The 26,215-nt window shown below is 46.1% G+C and overlaps 1 long non-coding RNA gene across 1 annotated transcript in view; it reads left to right on the top strand.

Annotated features, from left to right (window-relative positions):
* LOC146797785 (uncharacterized) overlaps positions 1 to 25,783 on the top strand; it is a 34,916-nt gene extending 9,133 nt beyond the window's left edge. Inside the window, exons 2-4 of the long non-coding RNA XR_014968535.1 lie at positions 8,313 to 8,506; positions 17,849 to 18,110; positions 23,228 to 25,783. This is a non-coding gene — a long non-coding RNA (uncharacterized LOC146797785). The remainder of the gene's footprint in view (positions 1 to 8,312; positions 8,507 to 17,848; positions 18,111 to 23,227) is intronic.
* The last annotated feature ends 432 nt before the right edge of the window (positions 25,784 to 26,215 follow it).

Below are 26,215 nucleotides of genomic sequence, written 5' to 3'. Positions count from 1 at the left end.
TTTAAAAAATCCACCAATGTATCCTCCAACGTGGAAGAACTTTAACCAAGAACTGGGACTTGGTCCAACCTCTTCAACCAGAAGGACGATTATTCTGATTTCTTTTCCGAACCTGGAATAAATGAAACAGACAAACCCATAATCTCTGTTGAACAGAATACAAATACATACGAGTGGGTAATCATTGTAAGAAAACATTGATATACAACCGGGTGGGATAATCCTCGCCTCCATGTCTTTAATAGAATTGAATGCTAGCAAATTTTTATTCTATTACAGGACCGGAGGCTTCGGATTATTGCTCGTTTAATGCTTATCAAACACCACAGGAGTTATATCACCCACCGGTTTATAATAAAAATGTTTAACCGTAGACTCAGATGACCAATCCGCAGATTTCATAATGTCTTGAATAGTTGAACCCAACATAAAAGTTTTGAATGCCATGGCACCACTTACAGAACGCGCCCCAAATATCTGGGTATCAATACCAGCTTCTTTCATAACTGACTTTAACCATCTGGCTATTGTAGCTGCAGATACAGGCTTGAACATTTTTTGCAGAGCAATCAATAATTGTGTTGAACCCTCTGGTCGCAAGGACCGGGTAAATTTTTTATACGCTTTAAGGCATTGCACTACTCACAACTTATCATTGCTGGGGAAAGTGTTAAAATCAATGCTAAGTGACAGTTTTTTTCCTGCCAGTAATGTTAAAAGATACGCCATCCGAAGTGAATACTCTTCCTGTAATGTCTAGAGCTTTCACGTCTGAAGAGCGTCTGCAGGCAGATAAACACAAAAGCATAGCTAATTTATCTTATGGCTGCTTCCTAGATAACAAAGCATTACTCGGCCATTTGTCAAAAAGAGTTATGACCAATGATACATCCCACAAACTGGATTATTTCGGTTTTGGTGGATTAGCCACTCTAATTCCCTTAAGTAACTTACACACCACTGGGTGCATACCTACTGGTTTTCTGTCCATCTGTGTATGTCCTGCGGAGATGGCTGATCTGAAATTATTTACTGATCAAAATGCTAAATCTTCTGAAGTTTTATCAGACAGGAAAATTACAATATGGGATAACTCTGCCCCCATTGGGATCCACGTGCCGTTCCATGCACCAACGTACCCAGCATTTCCTAGCTGAGGAATATCTCTTCCATGTGGAAGGGGCCCAGGCTTGCTTAATGAATTCGGGAGACTTGTCTGAAATTCCTGGCATTTTCCATTGTTGCCGGAAAGCCTCCATGCCAGCAGGGACAACTGTCCCGATGTCCCCATCGGATGCAGTTCTCCGTGAGGGCCCTGGACCATCGTCTGGGACCAAGGGAGCATCCTGGGGAAGTCGAAACTCATCTCCAATAATATTGGGAACCAGGGCTGCGACTTCCACAGGGGGTCACCAAAATCACCTCTGCTTGCTGTCAGGCTATCTGGGTCGTCACTCTGGGGATTAGGATAAAAGAGGGAAAGGCATAATTCAGATTCATTGACCACTTCTGGGAGAAGGCGTCTGTCACTCTCGCTAATGGGTCCGGTCTCCAGCTGAAGAACGTCTGCAGGTGCCGGTCCAGTCTGGATGCAAAGATATCTATCTTGCAAGGACCCCACAATGTCTGTAGCCATTGGAACAGTTGAGGTTGGAGTTGCCAGTCACTGTAATCCTTTAGATACCTGGAATTCCAGTCCGCGACAATGTTCGACTGTCCCGGAATGTATTCCGCTATCACCGATATCTGATGCTTCAGGCAATAGTGCCAAAATCTTTCGCTATTTCCACTAGCTGGGATGACCTTGTGCCTCCCAACTTGTTGATATATCTCACTGCAGAGATATTGTTCATCCTGAGAAGAATGTAACAAGAGGCCTGTTTGGGGAGCGCATTCGTATCGCAAATGACCCTGCTAACAACTCCAGACAATTGATTTAGAGGGATAATTCTTGAAGAGACCATCTTCCTCCTGTGGAAATATCTCCGCAGCGTGCTCCCCAGCCCCAACGGCTGGCGTCTGATTCGATAATGACTTCTGGCTGAGAACCGAATATAGCTCTGCCGAGCCACGCCTCTACGTGGCCCAACCACCATTGCATCTCTTCCCTCACTTCCTGTGTCAGAAGGACCCGATCTGTACAAGGCAGACCCTTTCGCAGGTGTGGAATTTATAGTCTCTGAAGGGCCCGGTAGTGAAGAGGGCCCGGGAAAATAGCTTGTATTGAGGATGCCAGTAACCCCATGATTCTGACAATTGACCTGAGAGAGACCATCTGTTTGGTTACACTGATGTGAGCTCTTTCTTGAGATCCAGTAGTTTGGACCTGGGAAGACTCAGCTGAGTTGTCTGTGAGTCTATGACAAAACCTAGGAAGTCCATCGTCTGAGAGGGACGTAAGGCCAATTTGGGTTTGTTGATTACAAATCCCAAATTTTGCAGAAGGGACATTGTCATCTGTAAATGAAGACTTGCTAGTGATTGATTCTGAGCTATGATAAGTATATCGCCTAGATATACTATCATGCAAATTCCCGGTTCTCTGAGATGGGCTATCACCGGCTTCATTACTTTGGTTAAACACTATGGAGCAGAGGAAAGCCCGAAAGTAAGGGCCAAGTATTCCAACCACCGGTTCCTCCATGGAAACTGCAGGAAACGCCGATGGGGAAGGAATATAGGAATCGTCAGGTAAGCATCCTTTAGGTCCAGACGGACCATCCAATCTCCCTTTTTAGTAGATCTGCTAATAGATGGATACCCTCCATCTTGAAATGTTTGTAAACCATGAAGTGATTAAATTCCCTCAGATTTAACACCAACCTGTGACCACCACCCTTCTTCTGCAAGAAGAAGACATTGCTGCAGAAGCCGCGAGCCCTGTTGTCATAAGCAATTGCGCGCTTCTGCAGCAATTCCTCCATTTCTGCGCCTATAAAAGCACATTCTTGTTGGAAAAACCTGAGCTGTCTCAGATATTTGTCCTGGAATGGGGTTTGATAGAATTCTAGGTGAAAACCCTGAATAGTCTGTATAATCCATGCATCCTGGGACAACACTCTCCAATTGTGTATGAAGAACTGAGTACGACCCCCCATGGGTACATGAGATAGTTCTGTTACTCTTACCTGTAGGGTTTTGGGCCTGAAATCCTGCTCTGTGGTCACCTCTGTTGAATTGACGCTTGTTGAACCTTTGTCGTATAGGGTAAAAGATTCCGCCTCTGTTAGAGTCCCAGTCGCCTCTACCGCGTCCATAGTCCCCTCTGGGAGGACCTTGGTGATACCGACGGCCTGGCAAGCATCCTCTGCCTCGCCAGGCCCTGTTAAAAAGGCCAGCCTGAAACACTTGTTTGATCCCTGACTGAGCCTTGTCTAGCAACATAAAAGTACCCAATTACTTTGAGATATCCTTAACAAATCCCTCACCAAAGAGATTGCCCTCTGCAAGGGGACCTGGTTCAGGCGAGGCTAACTCTGTGAGCTTCGAGTCCATCCTCATCAGAAGTTATTTACGTTTCTCCGTAGAGATGGCACAATTAGCGTGGCCCAGAAGGCATATCGCTCTCTGTGTACAGCCCGCGAGAATGTCTAGATCCACTGGACTGGCTGACTCTTTTGCCACAGGGGCCATCTCCAGAATCTTGGCTAAGGGTCCTGCCACATCCAAGAGTTTGTCCTGGCAGCCCCACCAGGCACAGTCGATACCCTTTTTGGGGTCCTTTGCGAATTTTTTAAGAAAGATCAATAGGTTGGCATCGATATCAGGTGTCTCTGTGACCTTGTCTGGGATGTGAGGTCGAGGACGCTCGAATCGTAACCTGTTGCGCACTTCTTTGACAAAACCTTTTCTAAGATTGCCGTGAAGGTATTCCGCCACCTCAGGGGCCGGGGCCCAGTCTGAGGAACAGGGGTGAACAATGTCAGCCCGACTAAAGGTCCTCTTGGGAATCAAGCGAGTTTTGGAAGCCATCTCGCTTCGCAAAGCTTTCCAGTTGCCTGGTAATGGGCTTTAATGCTGCTGCCAAGGCTTGTTGCACAGTGTTCGGGACCGTACTTTCACAGACAGGGCGTCAACATTATTATCTTCCAATACAGTATCCTGCTGTCCATCATAAAAGGGTGCATACACTTCATCCTGGTATCTAACCCACTCTTCTATTGCAATTTCACTTATCTCACTTTTGACAATATTAATATAGGAATTCTAAGTGAGTGTTGGAGAAGTCAGGTGGGAGCCAACCCACGTGCACTAAAAAGACAGCAAAGTGCTTAGCTCCTCAGCAAGGCTGTGTTCAATAGTTATTCCAGCCCCACTCTCAGGCCGTCAAGAGCCAAAATACACTTTCGTGAGTGTGTACTCACTCCTGGGGCCAACTGTTATTTCAGCCGGTCAGGGGTATCACAGACGGCGTTGCTCGCAGTGTGCACCGGGCTATTTTGAGCCTCAGTGCGAGCAGGGGGCAATGCTCGACGTGCATAGCACAAATCCACCCAAAAGTAGCTCAATCGGGCTACACACTTTGGGTGACGAAGGCTCTCCTGTTTCTGGCGGGCCTGTTACTAGGGAAGGCTTCCAACCATCAGCACCACCAGAAAAAAGGCATAAATTACACCACTTACCTTGGTGTGCCCTCACGTTCCCTACCATGAACCGGGAACAATTAACTCTGCCCGAACTGGACTGATACACTCCGCGCAGCCAGCGTGTAACAAAATTCAATGCACTAGCACACTAAGTGAATAAATGAAATTAAATCAGACTATCAGACATGTAATACATGTAAATATATTTACTACCCCTGCTGCTCTTTCCGATAAGCGTGTGCCCTTATGGAAAACAGCTGACTGTAATTACGCTATACAAAGCTTAATGTAAATGAAATAAAGCACTTATCTCTGCCATGAGCAGCAAAGAAAGAGGCTCATGGGAAGGAGCTGGTGACTCTTATAGGGTCTGATGGGACATGATTGGTGGAAACAGCACCATGGGAAATGTAGTTTATGTTTATTATGAAACGTTTTTTCATTGGCTGCTGTGATTTGACAGTAAAGAAAGAGAAGCAATAATCTGAAACCTCCAGTCCTGTAATAGAATCACCGCAGTGAGAATTTTCATTGTGGAGATTTCACCTTGATTGCGAATATTCCCCCAAGACTGCGGGCCTCCATCATCAGTGCAGAGGCCCTTGTGAATCAGGTCCAGAGTGTTTTACAAACATTTGTGTTAATCATTTAATACAACAGACTTGGTTTGCCCATGGTTAGCTGTTGATCCTCTCACATTTCTTGATTTGTTTTTTTGTCCTTGTCCAATAAGATGCAAATCAGTTTGGCCCAGGCTGGCTGACTGGCAGTGTGAGCAACAATGAGAAGGCCTAATATTTTAAAATAAATTTGCATACGTCCTCCACTATCTAAGCATGTCCTTGTGAAGATACTAACCAGTTTGTTAGAAGACCACTAAGGAACTGATTATGAGCAGGTCCAGTCGAATGTGATACTTACTGCGCTCAAGGAAATTCCGGTACAAACTCCTTTGGAATTCATCGGAGCATAGTCTGAGCTTTTAGGGAATAACAAGTGGATTTTAGTGCTTAGAGCACTAAATCTGTGTGTACCGGTAAATACTTAGCCTTTTCCTCTTGTTAAATTTAACGAAGGGCATGCTCTTTATTGCACTTGGTAATTACCGGGTGCGATAAACATCTCATCGCTTGTAAATGCGATCCCAGTGCAAGCAGTCATTTGAATAGCGATCGCAATTTAAGAAGCTCCTTGTAATTGAGCCCAAAGGCTTCGACTATAGTTACCTTGTTAAACTGTAACACCTATGCAATTTCTGTTTGCACAGGTGTCTCAATTACGAGAGGGCCAGAGATTTCTGACCCTCTCAGAGTTTTTAACAGGTAAATATCAGCAGGTCAAACCTGCTGATATCTACTGGATGAAAAAATCTGGTAAATACTGGAACATTCCTAACTTGGAGTGGAAAGGACCAAAATCTGCATGCTGTTCCCTGTTGCAAACAGGGAAACTTGGATTAGTTGCTGTTTATTTCACCTTGTAAGCTCCAAACCCCACAATATTGGTTTTTAAAGGTTGTGATAAATAGCACTTGGTCCCTGAGGCACCCATAATCGAGGCCTAAATGTCTGTAGCAATCTGCTTGGCTGATTCATAGAGAGCCACCTAAGACCCTGTGCTATCTAATGTGAAGGTATTTATCTATGCTGGTTAGTCTGGAAGCAAGATAAACCCATCATCTTATCCTACCTGTTAGAAATTGAGTTTCTGGTTGGCAGGATTATGCATACTGTCCAAGCAGGAACCACAATCCAAGTCAGATTAAGTCACAAACACACCCTACATTAACCTGTTCTCACCCCCTGGTAGCTTGACACAGAGCAGTGAGGCTTAACTTAAGAGGCAATGTATAAAGTATTTGTGCAACAATTCAAACTGATAAAATAATGAAAACACCACACAAAAAGATACCACACCTGGTTAGAGACATGGAGCTTAATTTAATGAACAAAAAACAAGACCAAAATGACAACAATCCAATAAGTAGAACTTGAGTTATGAATAAACTGAAATGTAGTGCTTGGAAGTATGAAGTGCCAGCCGGGGCTATCTGGTCGCGCTGGACCGAGTCAAATACAAAAGGTCCGGCCGACCACATTGGAGCACGAGTTGAATACAGAGCCCAGTTTTAGCCCTTTCAAAAGTAGTTTGTTTGTATCGATGTTGAGGGAGATGTGAGGAGCAGAGGAGGCGTTACATCATGGCATATACTTATGATAAAGACAATGTGTGACCTCCGAGCCGTGCAATATTGAAGATGTGACCGAAGTAGAGGCGATGCGCGTGCAGATGGTGATGCAAAGCACTCAATCCACACAGCAGTGTTGATGCATCGTCGTCAATGGAGACGCGCCGGTTCTGAGTGGCGCAACAGCATCGATGTGTGGATTTGTGCTGGAGCAGCACTTTATACCCACTTCCAATGGTTCAGTACTGGGTAGGCACCACCTGGCAGGGCAAGACTCACAGATGGCAGAGTCCAGGTGTTGTAGCAGGGTGGTTGGAAGTCTTTGATAGATGTCCCTAAGGCTTCAGACCAGGACGCAAGACCTTGGGTCAGGATTGAAGTGATGTGGGTCAAGTCCTTCTCACTCAGGCAAGGATGGCATCATGCAACGGGTCATCCTAGTAAGAAAGCAGTTCTTCCAGAGCAGCAGTCCAGCAGAGTGGTAGTCCTTCAACAACACAGCAGTCCTTCTTCCTAGAAGAGTACCCACAGGTCCAGAAGTGTACTGAAGTGGTGAGGTCAGACGTCCAGTTCTTTTTAAACCAGTGTTGCCTTTGAAGTGTGGAATACTTAAAATAAGGGCTTTGAAGTGCACAGAGGTCCTCCCTTCCTGTCCTGGTTCCAGACTCACTGCAGGGGATATGCAGATCTTTGTGTGGGGATAGGACACAGTCTATTTAGGTGTGACTGTGTGTGAGGCTCACCTAGGTTTTCCGCAGGGGCAAAATGGACGGAATTATGGTAGCTCCCTACTTCCCTCACCCACCTCTTCTGCCCAACACAGTCAAAGCCAAAAAGGGAAGGTGGGGAAGAAGGGGAAACAAAACAAGGAAAGGAAGAAGGAGTAGAGTTGACTGGTCTGTCTGATCCGATGTTACCAGGATTCCTAATGGGAAAAAACACACACGGGTCTAGAGTTTCGCTGTAAACATATGTGGCTATTCTAGTGTTCTACCTGTTGCAGGTTCGGCAGTTGTAAGAAGACCATATCAAAAAACTAAAGCGAGAAACTCACAGAATGTATATAGAAAATAAACACACACTTATTGTTCATAAGGACTGCAGAATGTAAACTGTAAACAATGATAAATGTGAAACATACCAACCTTAACAACAACTACCGTAGAGAATAAACGGACCCACAAAAAAACATATATCTCGCCTGAAAACCATGAAACAAACAAAGAAACGTATTTTCCTAGTCAGGAGAAATAATAAAGGAAGAAAATGTGTGGCACAAAAAGGTGCAGGGTCTAAGTGAGTAATTTACAGTGAAGAAGAAGAGGTTAAAAGACAATCTCTCTTTATTTTGAGTGAGAGATATGAAGAAATCTTGAAATGATATAAGTTCAAGGCAGGAAGCACCGTCTACAATGACTGAAGGAGTATTAAATCAGAGAAGTATCCTAAGCCACTAGATACTTCAATAATATGCATCCTACCTTGATTAAGAACTAGGATTCTTAGAAATACCTCTTTTGTATATTTTTGATATGCAGGTACCAGAAGTTTACAGCTTGGGAAAATGCTGTATTCAGGAGGGGAGTAAACAGGCTGACTGACGAGGGAAATTCAGGACAACGTTATGCCCCGGAAGAGGAACATCAACCCGGAAGAAACAGAGCACCGCAGGAATCCGGGAGAGAAACACCCAAGCCGTCTCTACACTTGCGGCGCAGAAAAGAGAATGCAGGTAAGCGGGGAAAAAAATCAAGGGAGGCCTGGCGGAGTTCGTGATGGAATGCAAAGCGCATTTCCCTTGCGGATCCCTCCCTTTTGCGTGCCTCAAGGAGTCGGCAGGCAGAGCTCACGGGCGGGGTAAGGAGCGCTGCTGCGAGCAGTGCCGACTGCAAAGCCTGACTGTGTGAGGCTATGCCCAACTCCTTCCTTCCATCCTCCCAGCAAGACCCATTAAGTCACACCTAAGTTCCCTTTGTGTGTGGCTCTCTATAGAAAATACACAAAGTCCAGCTGTCCCCCACCCCAGACGTGTATTAGAGACAGGCTGCAGGCACACAGGACTAAGAGCAGAAAATGCCATCTTTCCAAAAGTGTTATTTTTAAAATTGTAATGATAAATTTGACTTTACCATTAAAGAGAATGTATCATTACAATTCCATAGGTGCTAAACATGACAGTGCTACCTACTTCCAATTGGGACGAACAGCGCATTAGATGTAACAAGGAATCCCCAATGTTAACCTATGGAAGCGGTAGGCCTCACAGTAGTGAAAAATGAATGTAGGATTTTTTCATTACCAGGACATGTAAAACTTAAAAGTACATGTCCAATCTTTTAATTAAAAAGCGTCCTGCCCTATGGGCTACCTAGGGCCTACCTTAGGGGTGACTTATGTGTAATAAAAGGTGCATTTAAGGCCTGACAAGATATTTTAAATGCCAAGTGAACATGGCAGTGGAAACTTCACACACAGGCTTTACAGTGGCAGTCCTCAGACATGTTTAAAGGGCTACTTAAGTGGGTGGCATAATCAGTGCTGCAGACACACTAGTAGCATTTAATTTACATGCCCTGGACAAATGTACTGCACTTTCCCAGGGACTTATAGGTAATTGATATGCCATTTAGAGGCATGCCAATCAAACCATGTTTAGTGAAGAGAGTACATGCACTTTAGCACTGGTCAGCAGTGGTAAACTGCACATAATCCTATAAAAAGAAGATCAGCAAAATTGGAGGCAAGCAGTCAAAACATTTGGGGGAAGACTGCCCTAAGGCTCTCAAGTCTAACACTACCACTGTAAGCATTCAACGTCCACTTCTCCCACCTCCAAATACATATTGGGCAAACATATAAACTGAATATGTTTATGAATCTTAAATGACAGGTGCCTTCCCCGCTAAACATTCCCAAGAACTGTGCAGGCATGTTGATGTCACAACCTGCATCAGCGGTATAAAAGGGGGTGGTGATGGACGGAGCATCAGAACCAATCAAACACTCACACCCAGTCAACAGATCTGGGTTTGATCCATCACCGTTCTTTAGCCCACTCCGCCACCCTAGTTCAGACATAGCCATATGCAAATCAGTCTGACCCCGTGCCTCATGGGAACAGTCCAGCCCGAACTGCCAAGCCATGCCTTCCCTGGACCGGAAACAAGCTTCTTAGGACCGGTTTCTGGCATTTCAGCCATCTTCAGACAGGCTTGCTTGAATCCAGTGGCAAAGTGAGCAAGGGACTCACATCTGAGCATACCCTGCCAACTTATGGCGAACAAAGCGGTACAAAAGGGGGTGGTGATGGACGGAGCATCAGAACCAATCAAACACTCACACCCAGTCAACAGATCTGGGTTTGATCCATCACCGTTCTTTAGCCCACTCTGCCACCCCAGTTCAGACATAGCCATAGCAAATCAGTCTGACCCTGTGCCTCATGGGAACAGTCCAGCCCGAACTGCCAAGTGTTTGGGTATGCTCAGACGTGAGTCCCTTGCTCACTTTGGAAAAACACCAACCTGCAAGTATAGCGGAGACACCGAACGGGAAATTAGGATATCCCCAATGGTCCTGCGGTACGTTCCACTGTTTCTGACCACCGCAGTCGCACACAGGGCTGATTGGGAGAGCCAGTGGAAGAGCTGCAGCATAGCCACCGCTGCGGATGATACGTGAAAAATATGGCGGGCGAAGGAAAAAAAAACACAATTATGCCAAAAAGCGCACACAGCAAACTAGCCTTGCCCCCCAAAAACACAAAACACACCCCAATGACACAACCACATGGCAAAAAGAAAAATACAATTCCCTGGACAACACACACAATGCACCTGACAGCAATACCCAATTTGGACACACCCACTTAGCTGAATATAAAACCGGCCCCTTCCCTGACCACAATCCTTTGCAACACTCCAGAAGAGAAGGGCATTTACCAGATCAGAGAGGAGAAGCAAAAGAATACAGCACACACATCACCACCACCACCATCACTACCACACCTGCACCACTAACCCCCTGCACATCACACACCATACACATCACAACCACACCCACCACTCACACCCCTGCACCCACAACCACTTTGCACACCACACACCTTGGCAACACATAAAATTCCCAAATTAACAGAGAGTGAGTTGACAGTCATGGTAAATGAGATAGTCAGAGTGGAACCACAACTGTTTGGTAGCCTGGTCCAACAGGCATCATTAGACACAAGGACACAAATGTGGGCAAGGATAGTTGAAAGGGTCAATGCAGTAGGAACCACCCAGCGATCCAAAAAGGAGATCATGAAGCAGTGGCATGATCTGAAGAGGGTTGTCAAAGAGAGGAGAAGCAAGAACCGTGAGCTGGCTCAGAAGGCTGGCGGTGGCCCTCCCATTCCACCAAAACCATTCACACCATGGGAGGAGAAGGTGCTTGCCATACTGCATCCAGAGAGTCTCACAGGAGTACCCGTGAGAGTGGAGGCTGGTAAGTACAAATAAATTACTACCACCACACTGCCATGTACTGTCTTGCACAACTACAAAGCTACACCACCTAGGACAAATTCCATTCATCTGCACCACACACCCACAAAAACATGTCTCACAGATCCAACATTCACTCACTCCCATTCACCCCAAACGTAGGTAGCAACATTACCATGGGGACATGGTAATGTTGCAGCCAGCACTACAACTCCCACCAGGCCCCCTTGTCCCACAGCATCAGCAAGATGGAGCCCTTCCCCACCCCACCAGAAGCATGTGTCAGCCATTACATAACCCACATCAAACGTACAGGTAGGTAGCCATCTTCCCTGGGAGGGTGTTTGTGGGTGGGAGGCCAGCACTACAACTCCCACCATGCCCCCTGTCCCACACCACAGCAGGATGGAGCACTTCCCCACCCAGAAGCAGTTGGAAGCCATTGCAGTACACCTAACAAACTTACAGGTAGGTAGCCATCTTCACAGTGAGGGTGTTTTTGGGTGGGAGGCCTGCACCACTACTCCCACTATGCCCCTGGTCCACACCTGAGCTGGATGGAGCACTCACTCACACCCTGAAGCAGTTGAAAGCCATTGCAGTACACCAAACAAACTTACAGGTAGGTAGCCATCTTCCCTGGAAGGGTGTTTGTGGGTGGGAGGCCTGTACCACCATGCCCCTTGGCCCACACCTGAGCTGGCTGGATGGAGCACTCACTCACACCCAGAAGCAGTTGGAAGCCATTGCAGTACACCAAACATACTTACAGGTAGGTAGCCATCTTCCCTGGGAGGGTGTTTGTGAATGGGAGGCCTGTACCACTACTCCCACCATGCCCCCTGGCCCACACCTCAGCAAGATGGAGCCCTTCCCCACCCCACCCAGAAGCATGTGTCAGCCATTACATAAGCCATCTTCCCTGGGAGGGTGTTTGTGGGTGGGAGGCCAGCACTACAACTTCCACCATGCCCCCTGTCCCACACCTCAGCAGGATGGAGCACTCCCCCCACCAAGAATCAGTTGCAAGCCATTGCAGTACACCAAACAAACTTACAGGTAGGTAGCCATCTTCCCTGGGAGGGTGCCTGGGGGTGGGAGGCCTGAACCACTACACCCACCATGCACCCTTGTCCCCCAGTACAGCACTATGGAGCTCTCCATACCACCCAGATGCATTTGGCATCCAATGGCCCACCTCACACAAACTGACAGGTAGGTGGACATATTATTCTGTCTTGTGACCCCACTGAGCAGGATGTAAGCCTCCACCACGCACACACAGATGTGTCACATAACAAAGCCAAATGTGAGCACATAACAGGTAAATAGCCAGTACATGCACCCACCCATTCGTCACAAAAGAAATGCTGCTATATGACAAAACCAGCCCTCTCATTGCACAAATATGCACACCGACCCCATTGCCACGCACAGTGTGCACACAAGCAAAGGAAACTGTCACAGCTACCAAAGTGTGACACACCAATGCACATGTAGAGGAAGTCTGGGCACAATCATGCACAGCACCTATTGACATGTGCAGTGCCATGGGGCCAGAGCAAAAAGGACCATTTTAAAAATAAGAAAGCATGTTTGGTGGTACAAATCAAGATATGCACATGACAGGACAAACGTATGCAGGATATGACAATGGCCAGTCCATGGCCAGATGTGACGTCTGCCAGGTCAGACAAATCAACAAAGACTCCTCGATGAAATAACATGTGCCAGTCCCTAGATGTCAACAGGTCCCTGTAATCATAAATTATGCACATGGTGCATGGTATGTATTGACACCTCACACCATGGACAAGTAATGCATGTACCACGGCATCATGTCTGGAGGCACAGTCAATTGTGTAGTGTACCAACAGTGAATGACACACAGCTAACACAAAGCTTGCGGGGTGCACTACAATGACCATTTCACATCTGACCCACAGGTGACCAAGAATTCACTGCAGAGGACAATACCAGCAACCTGCAGAGTTAGTCTCCCGCCCCCCCCCCCCCCCCCCCCCCCCCCGGTCCATGGACTCTCGGATGTTGACTCACGGGATTCTCTAGACGATGAGCTCGAAGCCGGCCCATCTGGTGTGCCAGGGAGCAACAGGTCCCAGGACTCCATCGTCCCCCCACCACATCTGCTGCAATAACAACATCACTGCAGACCCCTGCTGTTGCGGCCTGTGCATCCACCGCCACCACCACCACCACCAGTGCTGCCTGCACCACCCTCCCTGTCCCAGAGAAAGACCACCCCACACCACAAACTGAGGAGGGCAGGGAGAGTATGTGGGTGCCCACAGTGGTGAGGCAACAGGTCAGTGGCAGCAGGGTAGGTGGGAGGGGCAAGGTCACCCACAGACACCAAGAGGACGAACGGGCCGGTCGGACGAACTGTTACGTGAGTTCATCCTGCTGATGAGGTCCATTGACACCCGCATGGGACAAATTGTGGACCTCTTGGGCCAGCAAGTGGCGGGTCTGAGGGACAGGCCCGAGCCACAAACAACACTTCCACCTCCCTCTGGTTGGCTGCAGGATGACAGTTCACCATCCTCCCCTGTGCCCACAGAGAGGGGTGAGTCCTCAGACCCCACTGGGCCTGCAGCAGGCCCCCCCCCCCTGCCAAGTGACGAAGGGGCCATCCTAAGAAAACCCTGGGAGTATCTGGAGGCAAAGCACCTACCAAATGCCAGTCACGGAGCCAGCCCTGATGGCAACCCTCCTCACCACTGCTTTGACTTTTTGGACTGTCCTTCCCCACACTGCCTTGTGAATGGCATCTGTCTGTTGGACTGGGTCACCACATCAAGGTGGTGACTACTCGATTATCTCATTTACCATAACTGTCAACTCACTGCTACACCACCACCTCAATGTAAATATACACCGCCCCTCACATGTCACCATTGTAAATAAAACATCCTTACACACATGTTGTTGTGTCTGCTCCGTCTTTATTGCAGGATGCACAGTCTTCAACATGATCACAATGTACCAGGAGTATGGACAGTATGTAGGCAAGGAGAAGTTGAAGGCACCTAGGGAAACACAACAGGACAACATTCACAGGTCTGGGTGTGGCATAACAGACATCACACAACAACTACCATCAAGATAAGCCAACATGCACAAGTCACAATGGGCAACAAGTGTCAACATACACATCCTGTAGATGTTCCTAAATGACCTCTCCTAGAAACATTGCCAACCATCACTGAGTCTACAACTGGCTGCTGTTCTAATTCTCACATACCCCTTCACGACAATAGCAACATCATCAGACAGTGAGTATGCTGTACATTGTCACCCACCTTCAAGTGAAGTAGCGGGTGATGAGCTGTTGACGCTGGTCAACACCTTCCTCCTCTTCACTGTCCTCATCACTGGACACGGATTGGTTTGCAGGCGGGGGCCTTGGGTCCTCATCATCATCCAGGAGCAGGGGAATCTCCTTGCAAATTGCTAGGTTGTGGAGCATGCAGCATGCCACTACAATCTGACACACCATCCCGGACGAGTATGCCAGTGCACCTCCGTTCTTGTCCAGGCAGCGGAAACTTGACTTGAGCAGATCAAAAGTATGCTCCACCACACGACGTGTCCTCCCATGGGCATCATTGTTGCGGAGTTCAGCCGGGATCCTGGGATTCCGCAGTGGGCTCAGCAACCAGGGACGGTTGGGATATGCAGAGTCACCTAGGTATGACAAACACAAATAGACATTGCAATGTGGCGGAGGCAGAGGGCAGCAGGTCACACACCCAGCACTCCATATGACTAGGCATACTCACCCACAATCCATGCATGCTCGGGAAGCAGATTAGCCATCAGCTGGGGCACAATGCTGTTCCGCAGGATGTAGGAGTCATGGGCTGAGCCTGGGAATTTGGTACACATGTGGGAGATGATCATATCTGCCAGGCACACCACTTGCACATTTATGGAGTGGTAATGTTTACGATTCCTGTAAATGTGCTCACTTGCCTGTGGTGGCACAAGCCCGACATGGGTGCAATTAATGGCACCAACAACATGGGGGATTTTTCCAAGGGGATAGAAATCTCCCTTTACAGCTGGCAATTCAGAACCCCTGGGGAATTGGATATATCTGTCCTTGTATATAATCATGGCGGACAGAACATCACGCAGCACCATGCTGAACATCGGTTGTGACATCCCACCTGCGCTGGCCAGCGTGTGCTGGAACAATCCTGTTGCAAAAAAATGCAGGGCCGCCATCACCTTACAATTTGGGGTCGAAAGTTGTTGGATATGTCCTGCGAGGCTGCAGGTGGGGCTCCAACATATCACAAAGGGTTTTTAGGGTGGCTCTATCCAGACGGCATTTCCGGATGATCGCCACATCCTCCATGCCCTCCAGCACTGTCAAGTGACGAATCAGATTTGGTCTCCTAGTTGAGATGAAAGTGGACACATGTCAATGCAATACATCATGAGAGAGGCATAGCATCTCACGTTCTGGATGACACAAGGCCAACAATGACTGTCATCAAAATTGAGTTACAGACCAGCTTACATGTAGGGACACCTTCAGCTACACAAATGGCACATCTGTCAACTTACACAAAACAAGTATCTCAAACACCACCTTCGTCAATATCAATGCACATAGGGATATGGCCACATTTACCATGGGCACGCCTGGGAGTACAGCATCCAGCATATGTGTAACAAATCAACCCCATTGTCTCATACCTAGCCACTGTACCTGACACACCTTCACGCGTTATTTGAACCTGGCACACATCCACAACACAATGACCACAGTCGGAGCAGAAATGACGATTGTGTGCATGATCAGACATAAGAGGACATGCAAAAAATATCATCATTCATTGAGACGAACATTGCTGTGATTGTCACTGTACCGCAACACATTGACATGTGTACACATTGTAGAGTCCAGAACAACACTGTCCTGCCTACACGACCATCCATATCATAAGTGATATGTAAGGGAGTACAGGCCAATCAACGAAATCACATACACAAACATCACATGTGTAGTCACCAGTGGAGTAAATGGAACATTGGCATCGTGTGCACAATGATGTGCCATTGACCATGTGGGCACTGTGCACTGTTGATGTTTGCCAGATGGCCATTGCCATTGCATGGCACCCAAATCGTGGTAGCTACCGCCTGGCCCCAGCGATGTGTCACCAGCACCCCCATTCACACAAGTGCAGTAGTGATAGGCATGAAGACATGCCCAAATGGCGGTTGACATGCTCCGCCACCCAAATCACGGTAGCTACCGCCTGGCCCCAGCGGTGTGTCACTAGCAACCCCCATTTACACAAGTGCGGTAGTGATAGGCATGGAGACATACCCAAATGGCGGTTGGCATGCTCCGCCACCCAAATCGCGGTGCCTCATGTCAATGTATGGCACCCATATTGCGGTAACTACTGCTTGGCCCCAGCGGTGTGTCACCAGCACACCCCATTCACACAAGTGCGGTAGTGATAGGCATTAAGATATGACCAAATGCTCTGCTGCCAAAATCGCGGTAGAGCACACCGGGCCCCTGCGGTGTGTCACCGCCATGGAGCATGCCCTTACAGCCAATGGGAACCTTGATTGCGGTGGCATGATGCAATCTTGAAAATCGCGGTGGGCATGTTCCGCCACCGCGGAGGCGGTCATTGGATGCATTTGAAAGATGCCCCATCACTGTAGCGCACCCTGGGCCCCAGAGGTATGTCACCACCATGGAGCATGCCCTTACAGCCAATGGAAACCTTGTTTGCGGTGGCATGATGCAATCTTGGAAATCGCGGTAGGCGTGCTCCGCCACCGCGGAGGCAGTCATTGGATGCATTTGAAAGATGCACCTTCGCGGTAGCGCACACCGGGCCCCAGAGGTATGTATGAGTGACCTGTGTTGTGTTGTCAGCCATACAGTGACGCAGAAAGTTGTTCATGCAGGAGTCAGGGCAGTGATTGCTTGGCTGAATGGCTGTGTGTGCCCCTGTTGACCATCTTAGTGTGAGCCCAGCTGGCCTGCACAGTCCCCGCCCACAAAGACAGGGAGACATCACTTCACTTACAGAGTATTACATCAGTCTTTTCTCATTGCACTCCAGCTATGAGCCATCTCAGCACTGTAGATTGCACATGACTGCCCTTGTAATATGGGTTTTTGATTTGTGAGATCATGTCCCTCAATGTGACATCCATGACACAGTTATCTATTCACAGGGCAGGGACATTGAGGGCTGCGCAGTCTTGGACACAGTGAGTCTTCTTCCAAACACAGGTTGATATGTGATGTCTGTGTTGCTCAACCTAAAAATGGACTGGAGATGTGGGCAGGATACATAGGGGTTTCAGTGCTGGCATCCTGCATGTGTGTGAGATCGCCAGGGACTGTGTTCCCCCTCACACCTGCATGCATTTACATCAGCTTTTCCCATGCAGATGTACCATGTGAGATGTATTCTCGTCTCTGTTAGACATATCTTTGGATTTGTGATCAGTTTGTATCTTGCTGCTATACGGTGCATAACACTGTGTCACTGATCATTACCCCCTCTTGTATCCCATGCCTGCAGCTCAAGGTACACCAGCGTAAGGCCATGTGGAGGGCCATTGCGGCCAAGGTGCGAGCTCTGGGGGTCTCAAACCGATGACGCATCCACTGCCACAAGAGGTGGGACGACATCAGCCGGCTGGCAAACAACGTGGCAGAGTTGACCTTGGGGCTGCTTCCTCGCACTGGGAGTTTGGCACCGCGCAGCATGACACCCCTGATCTTGGCGGTGACACAGCCTGAGCTGGATGCACGTTTGAAGGAGCATCAGCAGCAAGCCAGGGGTGAGCATTCGGGGAAGGTGACTTTGGCTGGGAGTGGCTGCATGTGTACAGAGCCTGTGCCAGCGCTGGCCTATGTGATGTTGTTAGTGTGATCCAGTGGCATGTAAGTGGCTGCTGGGCTGGGTGCCGGTGTTACGCATTTGCCCTACCTGTACCTACAAAGGTAATTAGAATGCTGTGCATTCTCATTGCATTCTGAGTCGTGGTCTTTAGGTTTCGTCTGCATTGGGGTAGTCTGGGGAATCCCATGGTAGAGAAGCGCACCATGGGATGTGAGTCTCTACCATGGCGGTGAGTCTCCATTGACTCCCACCGCCACGGTGGCGGGCGCACTTTGATGGCGGTGAACGTCGCACCGCGGCAGACGGGAAATGGGCTATGTTTGGCCTTACTAATATGGCGGCTGTGAGAACCGCTGCTCGCGGGCGGAAAAATGAATTTTTCCGCACCACTAGCACTACGGTGGTGCCACCGCCCGACATCCTAATAGACCCCTTAGTTTCTAATCCAAGTCCAATCAAATACAGATCAGGATACGGATTGGTGCTAGGTCAGAGATCTTCATAGTGAGGGGCTGTGATCTGCACTAAAATTCAATGTTCAAGTTTCCCATGTTAGCCTTTTGTAGTTTATCAGACTTAATGGTAAGTGTAAGGAAATGGCTTTTTTTGCATGATTACCCCCAAAGTTGCTGCTTTTTTGACTCTGAAAGTGCACAGCGGCCAGCAAACCAGACCTCATTATCAGTGTTCTAACCCCTTACAAAGTATATGTTAAATTGTCTACCCCTAATTGGCATACGCTGACTTATTCTTATAAGTCCCTAGTATATGGTACCAAGGGTACCCAGGACATGTAAGACAGAGTGCCTTACAGGCCTGCAGCACTGGTTTTGCCACCCTGTGTGGGACAAGATAAAAAATGGTTCCAAGCTTGACACTGCAGCCTGGAAGAGCAGTTTTAAACTGCTAGTTCAACTTTCCATTTAAACCAATTGCAAAGCCCCCACTTCACTTAACAACATATGTAAGTCTTCTCTGAGGAAGGCCTATGGAGCCCTGAGGCAGGCAGCTATATATTAATAAGTAGGACATATACATTTTAAGCTTTCCGACAGCAACACTTACAAATTGCCGTTTTACTGTGGAAAAGTTATTAGCCCTATTGGCTCACACAGAGTTACTGTTCTGGCCCCGCAGTCCGGCTAACTTCTAAATGGGACTACTAAAATAGGTACTTCTTAGTATAAAATTAATTGTGGTTTTTAATCCGACTTGATGCCAAAGTGAAATTTAATATCACTTTTAAGGAAAATCGACTTTTAGAAAGATCCACTCAGTATCCCAGTTTCTCCAGTGGCCTCACCCAGTTGCTGGCCGCCAGAAAGCTTTCTGTCCTGTCCTCCTGGGAAGTAGTGTGAATGACTCCCAGGCTTACGAACAGTAGTAGCCTATTACAGAGGGATGTGTTACCTTCCCCTTTCAGGGAGCTACTCAGGGTGTTGCCCCAAGAGGCAAGCTTCAAAGGTGAAGCATCCTTTGGTGTGCAAATGGTGAACACACTCCTGAAGAATTGCCCATTTCTCCAGGTAAACAGGATGATGGCGGGAACAGAGAGGGGAGACAAGTGCATAAACCTTTTTTCTCTAGGGTGGGCTACCAGGTTTCTAACATCCGAGGAAGGGTTCAGACATTTTGACAGTGGGCAGAATAGTGCACTATGGAATTGCTGGATGCCACACATAGCCGGAAGTCATAACTGGGCAGGAGAGATCCTGGTAGCCCATTGACTGGTGATTGCATCATCCCCCCAGGACACTTTCTTCGCATAAATATGGCACCACTGGCACACTGACCCTCAGATCACACCAGAACTGGAAAAAGGACCAAAGGAGGACTGCCGTGATGACCCCTGGACCAGGCAAAGAGGCTGCACTTTCTGCTGGACTGCACCTGCCACACATTGGACTAGCGAAGAGAGGACAGAGCATGTGGCTCCGGGCTTGAGAAAAAATCACTCCCAAGCCTCAGACCAAGGAGGTGACTCCAAGGATCAGTCTGCTGACCTCCTGGAACCAGGGCCATCAAAGCTGGATTAGCCCAACTTGACATGTCAGTAGCGACGTCTGGCGACTCACCGATGACCACATCTGGGCTTCCCAAGAGACCGATCCTCGTTGGCCAAAGTTATACCTGAGACTGCCGGAACCGGGAGGGTCATCTGAGTCCAGATTGGTCATCTAAGAAGGAGAGTAGACTCCACCAAAGGATACCTCAGGAGCTGCTGTGTACGGAGACTATTAGTCCAGCATCAGCTGACCACCTTCTGTTTCAAAGAGGACTTTAAGGGGCCCCAATCTCTGTGGCCTAAGTTGCCCCACCTCATCCGCGGGCTGAGAAATAACTGCAAGGACACATATATCGATCGCACAACACCTAGAGCATACTTGATCATCCTCCCTTTCCTACATCCTCAGCATCAGGACCACTTCATTGAAGTCTATTGCGGTTGTGCTGTAAAGCTCATAGCTGGACTGGAGAACGCTTTGGTAGGCAGGTAACTATCCAAATACTCCTTAGTGGCCCCCTGAAGTTCTCCCTGCTGGATTTGGTCACCCCAGTTGAGGCAGAGTAGTCGAACACAACTCTTTCAAACTTTTCAAAAGTTTACAAACATTGCGGTTACCAATGCTTGTTTTTGGACTGCGGGGTGCTCTTTTACGAGCAAACCTGTCGAGCCCACGGATCCCACGATGACTGGGTGGAAATTGCTAGAGAGTGGCCCCAGGAAGATTACCTGAGCACAGTACTCCACAACATGCCTGGGGGGAGGGCAGAGAGGGTGGGGTTGCCACTTGGCAGAAGGTGTAGGGTTAGGTTTCTCATTGCACTGCTTTTGGATGTGAGATGTGAGCTTTTTCGTCAATGTATTTCCTGAAGGACTATTGACTAAATATGGCTGTCTCTGCAGCAGTAATGAAATGCACGTATATCAACAGTGGATCCATGTTAGTTCACATGCTCATTCAAATGTCTATACTGCACGGGTATATGTCTCGTAAATGCCTAATAAAGATTGTTTACAAAAAAAACAATGCTAGTTTTTGGTTGAACTGATATTTACTTTTTCTCTAAAAATCTTTATCTCCAGAACCCTCTGGTGCATTTTACTCATCTTGATCTCTGAAAAATCATAAAAATATGATCTAGTTTTGTAAATTAGTGTTGGATTTCCGTTGTGTTGTGTGACTGTCTTATCTCGTTGTTTGGTGCTTCTAAATGCTTTACACCAGTCCTTTTGTTTAAGCCTTTGCTGCTGAAGTCGCATCTACCCAGGGTTGAGCTAAATGTTTTTAAATGAGACTGACTGGATCCAAGATGTTTTTGTGACTGTATTACACTGTAAGGTCATACAACCACACCACATAATACACCCAAACCTTCACAGTAAGCAAGGTCCTTTGTCAACTTCATGTAATTTGAGGAAGAGCTTTACACAGATGCATACATGGAACTGTGATGGCCTGATTTAAATGGAATACTTGCAGCTCCCATTTCCTAATGTGCCTGTCTTGTACTTTACTCAGTATCTGTGCCTGTGAGGTGCGGTACTATCTCTAGATTTAAAGGGCAGAATCACAGATTCCCTCTCAAGAAGATTAATAATCTTAAAGAGTTGCACATGACTGGTACATGTTTTTTCGTCTAGGCCTGTCAGACATGTATTCCTCCTATCTTTACTTGGCTCCATTGTGGACACGTCTGGTACATTGATTAGTGTCACATCCTCACAATCAATGATCACATTTCTTGTCTCCTTTTCTGTTAATTGGGATGTGATAGACTTCGAAAATTCCTGTTTGTTTGATTCTTTCTCTGTCTGACTTCCTTCATCAGGCCAACTTCTGTCCTTTTGTCAGTGGCTGAGATTAATCCAATGATTCCACTTATCGTTTTTTGTTTTTCTCAGTGAGAAGCAAGCCCTATATGTTATGACTATGCCCAGACTTCGGTCAAAGCTCACTGTGCCATAGGTCTTAATATGTACCTCATTGATGCGCTCCAACACAGCTGAAAGGGGTCTGGTGATCCTTGTGAACAGTGGAGGGGGCGTAGCCTGGCTTTTCAGGTTGAACTGTTCTTGTTGGAGCAGGACCATTCATAAGGCTGGTCCCTGTCTATAGTGGCACAGTGAATGCAAAAACAATGGACTAAGAGGTGGCCCTGAGTAATTAATTGTGACTGATTACCTGAAGCAGTGCACCCATTGCTGTTTATTTTTCTGCCCTTTTCTGACTCTATTTCTGATATGGAGATGTCAGCTGTTTCACTTCAGGTATTTGTGACATTTTGATCAGTTTGGTCCATTATTTGGTCTACTTGCCTCAATTCATTTTTAGAGAAGTTGATCTTCTGTGGTTCATGTTGATATAGATTGAGTTAACCTTGTGTGGGAGCTTGGGGTTTGTCTATAAACAGTGGTATAACCAATCGATATTAATGAGAATTTTAATACGGCAGGCAGCGTACTGAGCTCAATCAAGAACAGTAATCAAATTAATGCTGTACTATAACCGAGAAATGCTCTGATCGAATAAATAGCTATTTCTGGCAGATCATGAATTTGTAGACATTTTAGGTTTGAGTATTTTTCAATATCTGTTTCGAATTCCTGTCCTGATGAAGGGACTGCATTGCAAAACACATGTTGGACGGCTGATGCATTAAACTGTACAATCAAAGAGAAATCAAAGTTTTATTTTAGAACATCATTTGAACAAAGAGACTGTTGCCTCCTGTTAATTTTTTTCATTCTTTGGAAAACACCAGAGTGGAGTTCTGGGGTGCGCCATCAGCGCTGGGAAAAGTCTACTTTCCAAAAAACATAGTGCTATCACATCTCTGTTACTTGTGATTCATATGATAGTCTTGATTTCTAAATTCCTTATGCTTTCCATTTTCTGAATCATGTATTAACTCTACACCGACTGTGCCCGCCAACCTGCACTGTTGTTGGTAAGTTGCGTTGTTCGTTTCTGAACTTGTTCTGATCTTTTGTTCCTTTCTGATATTTAGAGTTGTTAACATTTTTTCATTGCTTTATTGTATTTTTTGCAGTGCATCACTATTCGGTCCAGGAGAAATTCAGATATCAACAAGGCAATCTGAAGGTGGAGACATACACAATCCTTAAAGCTTCCAAAAGCTCACATACTCTGACATGATTTAGGTGACTTGCAACGCTTTATAAAACTCACAAAAAAGCAAAAAATGTTCTTACAGTACAAAAAAATTAAATTACATAAACAGGTCACATAGAAAAATGCAATGTCTATACACATGTCAGGTTTTATATTTTGTAAATTTTAAAATAAAAACATTATTTGAAAAATGTATATAATACCTCCATTACAAACAGACCTCGAATGTCAGATGCAAACGTAAACATTTTATGCCTCAATCAGGATTCAAGATGTGCTACAAAACGTCTCTTTTTCCATGCACACATTATATTTTGCCAGGCGGAAAATCCTGCAGTTTCTGAGTTTTGCATCTCAGATAGAGGAAAACATACGGCATTTACAACTTATCCAGAATTTGAAGGTACTGTACTCTGAATGTGAAGGAAATACTGCGTTATTGGCATTTACCGGGTGCTGGAATACCACACGAAATGCAGGGGCACTCATATGTGGACCCTAGAGAGGAAAGTGTTAGAGGGACAAGTCAGAGAAGGGAGGGTCAGAGAGAAGTAGAAGAACAGCTTAATCGACTGTATGAGCGACCTTTATGTTATGTCAACAACATCATCATTTTAAGATGTTACAATGCTGGCTCGACTAAATTCATAACAGGCAAAGGGTAGTTACCGGTGACAAAAAAAAAGTGCTGCCGGGGAATGTGTGATGAAATCGCTAAACGTGATCTGTAGGTTGTTGTGCAACAGCAGCTACTTACTTACCTCTGTAGCCAGGTATTATTAGCAGGTATGCCAACAAATCATATCATGTTAAGCAGTTCAGGTAGAATAGTTGCGAAAGGGTCTGAAGTCTCCACGTCATTGTGATGTAATCCTTCTGGTTGTTCAATCATTAGGTCTCGCCTGACCCAGCGCATGCGCTGGTCTGGCGAGACTTATTGAGAGGGCTCCAAAAAGTGCTACCAGGCCAGCCTAGAGCTACAGTGCATGTGCGCAGGCGCGCACGCCACTTTTACCACGATTACTTTCACTTTGGCGGCCGCTTTGATGTTTGATCGCTATCGCGATCACTTTCACTTTTGCGGCCGCTTGGCATAGCCAATAGGTCTCGCTTTTGGGCCCTTTTAAGTGTTTAGTTATGCAACTGTTGCATGGCTAAACACTCATAAGGTCCCAAAGGCGAGACCTATTGGCTATGCCAATGCTTGGTTTTATTAGCTTTAGGAGCAGCATCATTTTGATCTCGTCCTACGATACCGTAGGAGTGCATCATGATCACGTGTAGTCATCACTCAAATACATTCTGTCTGACTAATGTTACTAAGAGAAGATGGGGTATTGTATATTTAAACTACTCCACACGAACCTGATAAGACTTATAAATGTGGTGCATAGAAATGTGACTAATAAAAGTTTTTCAACACATATTAATATTCTAAGGGAAGTTAAAGTTTAGACTTGTCTCATTGTGAAGCTGGTGAAATAAAGTGCATGTGTAGACTAGTGTTTAGGCATTTTTACGTGTAACAAGAAATTATATTCATATTGTTGTTCTTTGAAATAACATCTCTTTCGTAATCTTTTGCAATTTATTCATGCTTTAAGAAACTGATTTGCTATGTATTTAGATATGTGCACGCATTTGTAACCCTGTGTACTATTAAGTTGACATGATTTTAGGCCTTTAGAATAGTTTTCAGCACAAGCTCATGTTTAAGTCTAGCATCTATTTCGTATTTAACCTCCAATGTATAATGTGTTTGCTTGTATTTTGGTTTCTTTTGCAAGTGTGGACAAAGCTTCATTAGTTAGTAAAGGAAGAGTTTGTGTTTCCGTTAAATAGTTTGGTAAGTGAAGAACGATTTGGCAAGGGAAAACGCAGTAACGAGTAAGGAGGCGAGTTCCCATGTAGGAGGAGAAGACTGGCCAAGGACGAATGAAGTAGCAACCGATCGATATGGGAAATGTGGTGCCAGTAGTCAATTTGTGCTGGATTCGCAGAAAGTTACTGGAGTCGATCACGTGATTTACCTTGAATGCAACTAATATTCTATGCTGTAACTTAGTGAGGGACAGAGGACTCCATGAGTGCAGACCTCTCCTGCTTTGTGTGACTTTATGCAACATGACCCTTAGTTGGAGTTTCTTCTACTGAAGACTTTGACAGCTGACTTTCTATTATACATTCTTATTCAACACTTCTTAGTTTAGGGTTGTCCCTTTTAGAATAGTGTAGGGAAAGATATCGTGTTCATGCTTAGCTTTGAAAATCAACTGATGCAATTAAATATTCAATTCTTTCTGCTGCTCATTTGCATCGCTGTAACTGAATTAATTGCATGCTTTTTGTATATAAGGTACATCTCTTTAGGAGATTGTGACTTATTCAGTTTGTCCTATATTTCTATACCGTGATGCTAAGACTGATTTATATCAATCTATTTTTGAATTTAAAATTAAATCTTACTAAACTCAATATTAGTTGTCGGCAGGTATTGTGTTGCAAAATTGGTTACACTGTAATGAAATTAAATAGTGATTGTTTTCTTTCCCTCTTACCTCTCAAGAAGCTAAAAAGACCATTGGATTGAGCTGGGATGCTTAAGCAGGCCATAGCTTTCTCACTTTCAACAGCCATCCTAACAGGCACATGTAATATCCCTGACAGGTGCATAGAACCAATCATTCTATATATCTTATTGCGTTTCCTTGGTGGGAGATCATCTATTTTCTGAATTAGTTTTGGTGGGTGCAAAATTTACATAATTGGGGTTTATATAATTACACAACATTTTGGCAAATTTCCACACATTTGCATGAAATACAAATCCATCAATTAGTGCTATTTTAGCAGGAAATGCATTCATATGTCAATTTTGACACACAGGAGGACATATTTCAAACTA

Source organism: Triturus cristatus, chromosome 9 (genome assembly GCF_964204655.1).
Source record: "Triturus cristatus chromosome 9, aTriCri1.1, whole genome shotgun sequence".
In the NCBI taxonomy this organism is placed as follows: Eukaryota; Metazoa; Chordata; class Amphibia; order Caudata; family Salamandridae; genus Triturus; species Triturus cristatus.
Note: the sequence above shows the minus strand (reverse complement) of the source record. Positions and strands in the feature narration are given on the sequence as shown.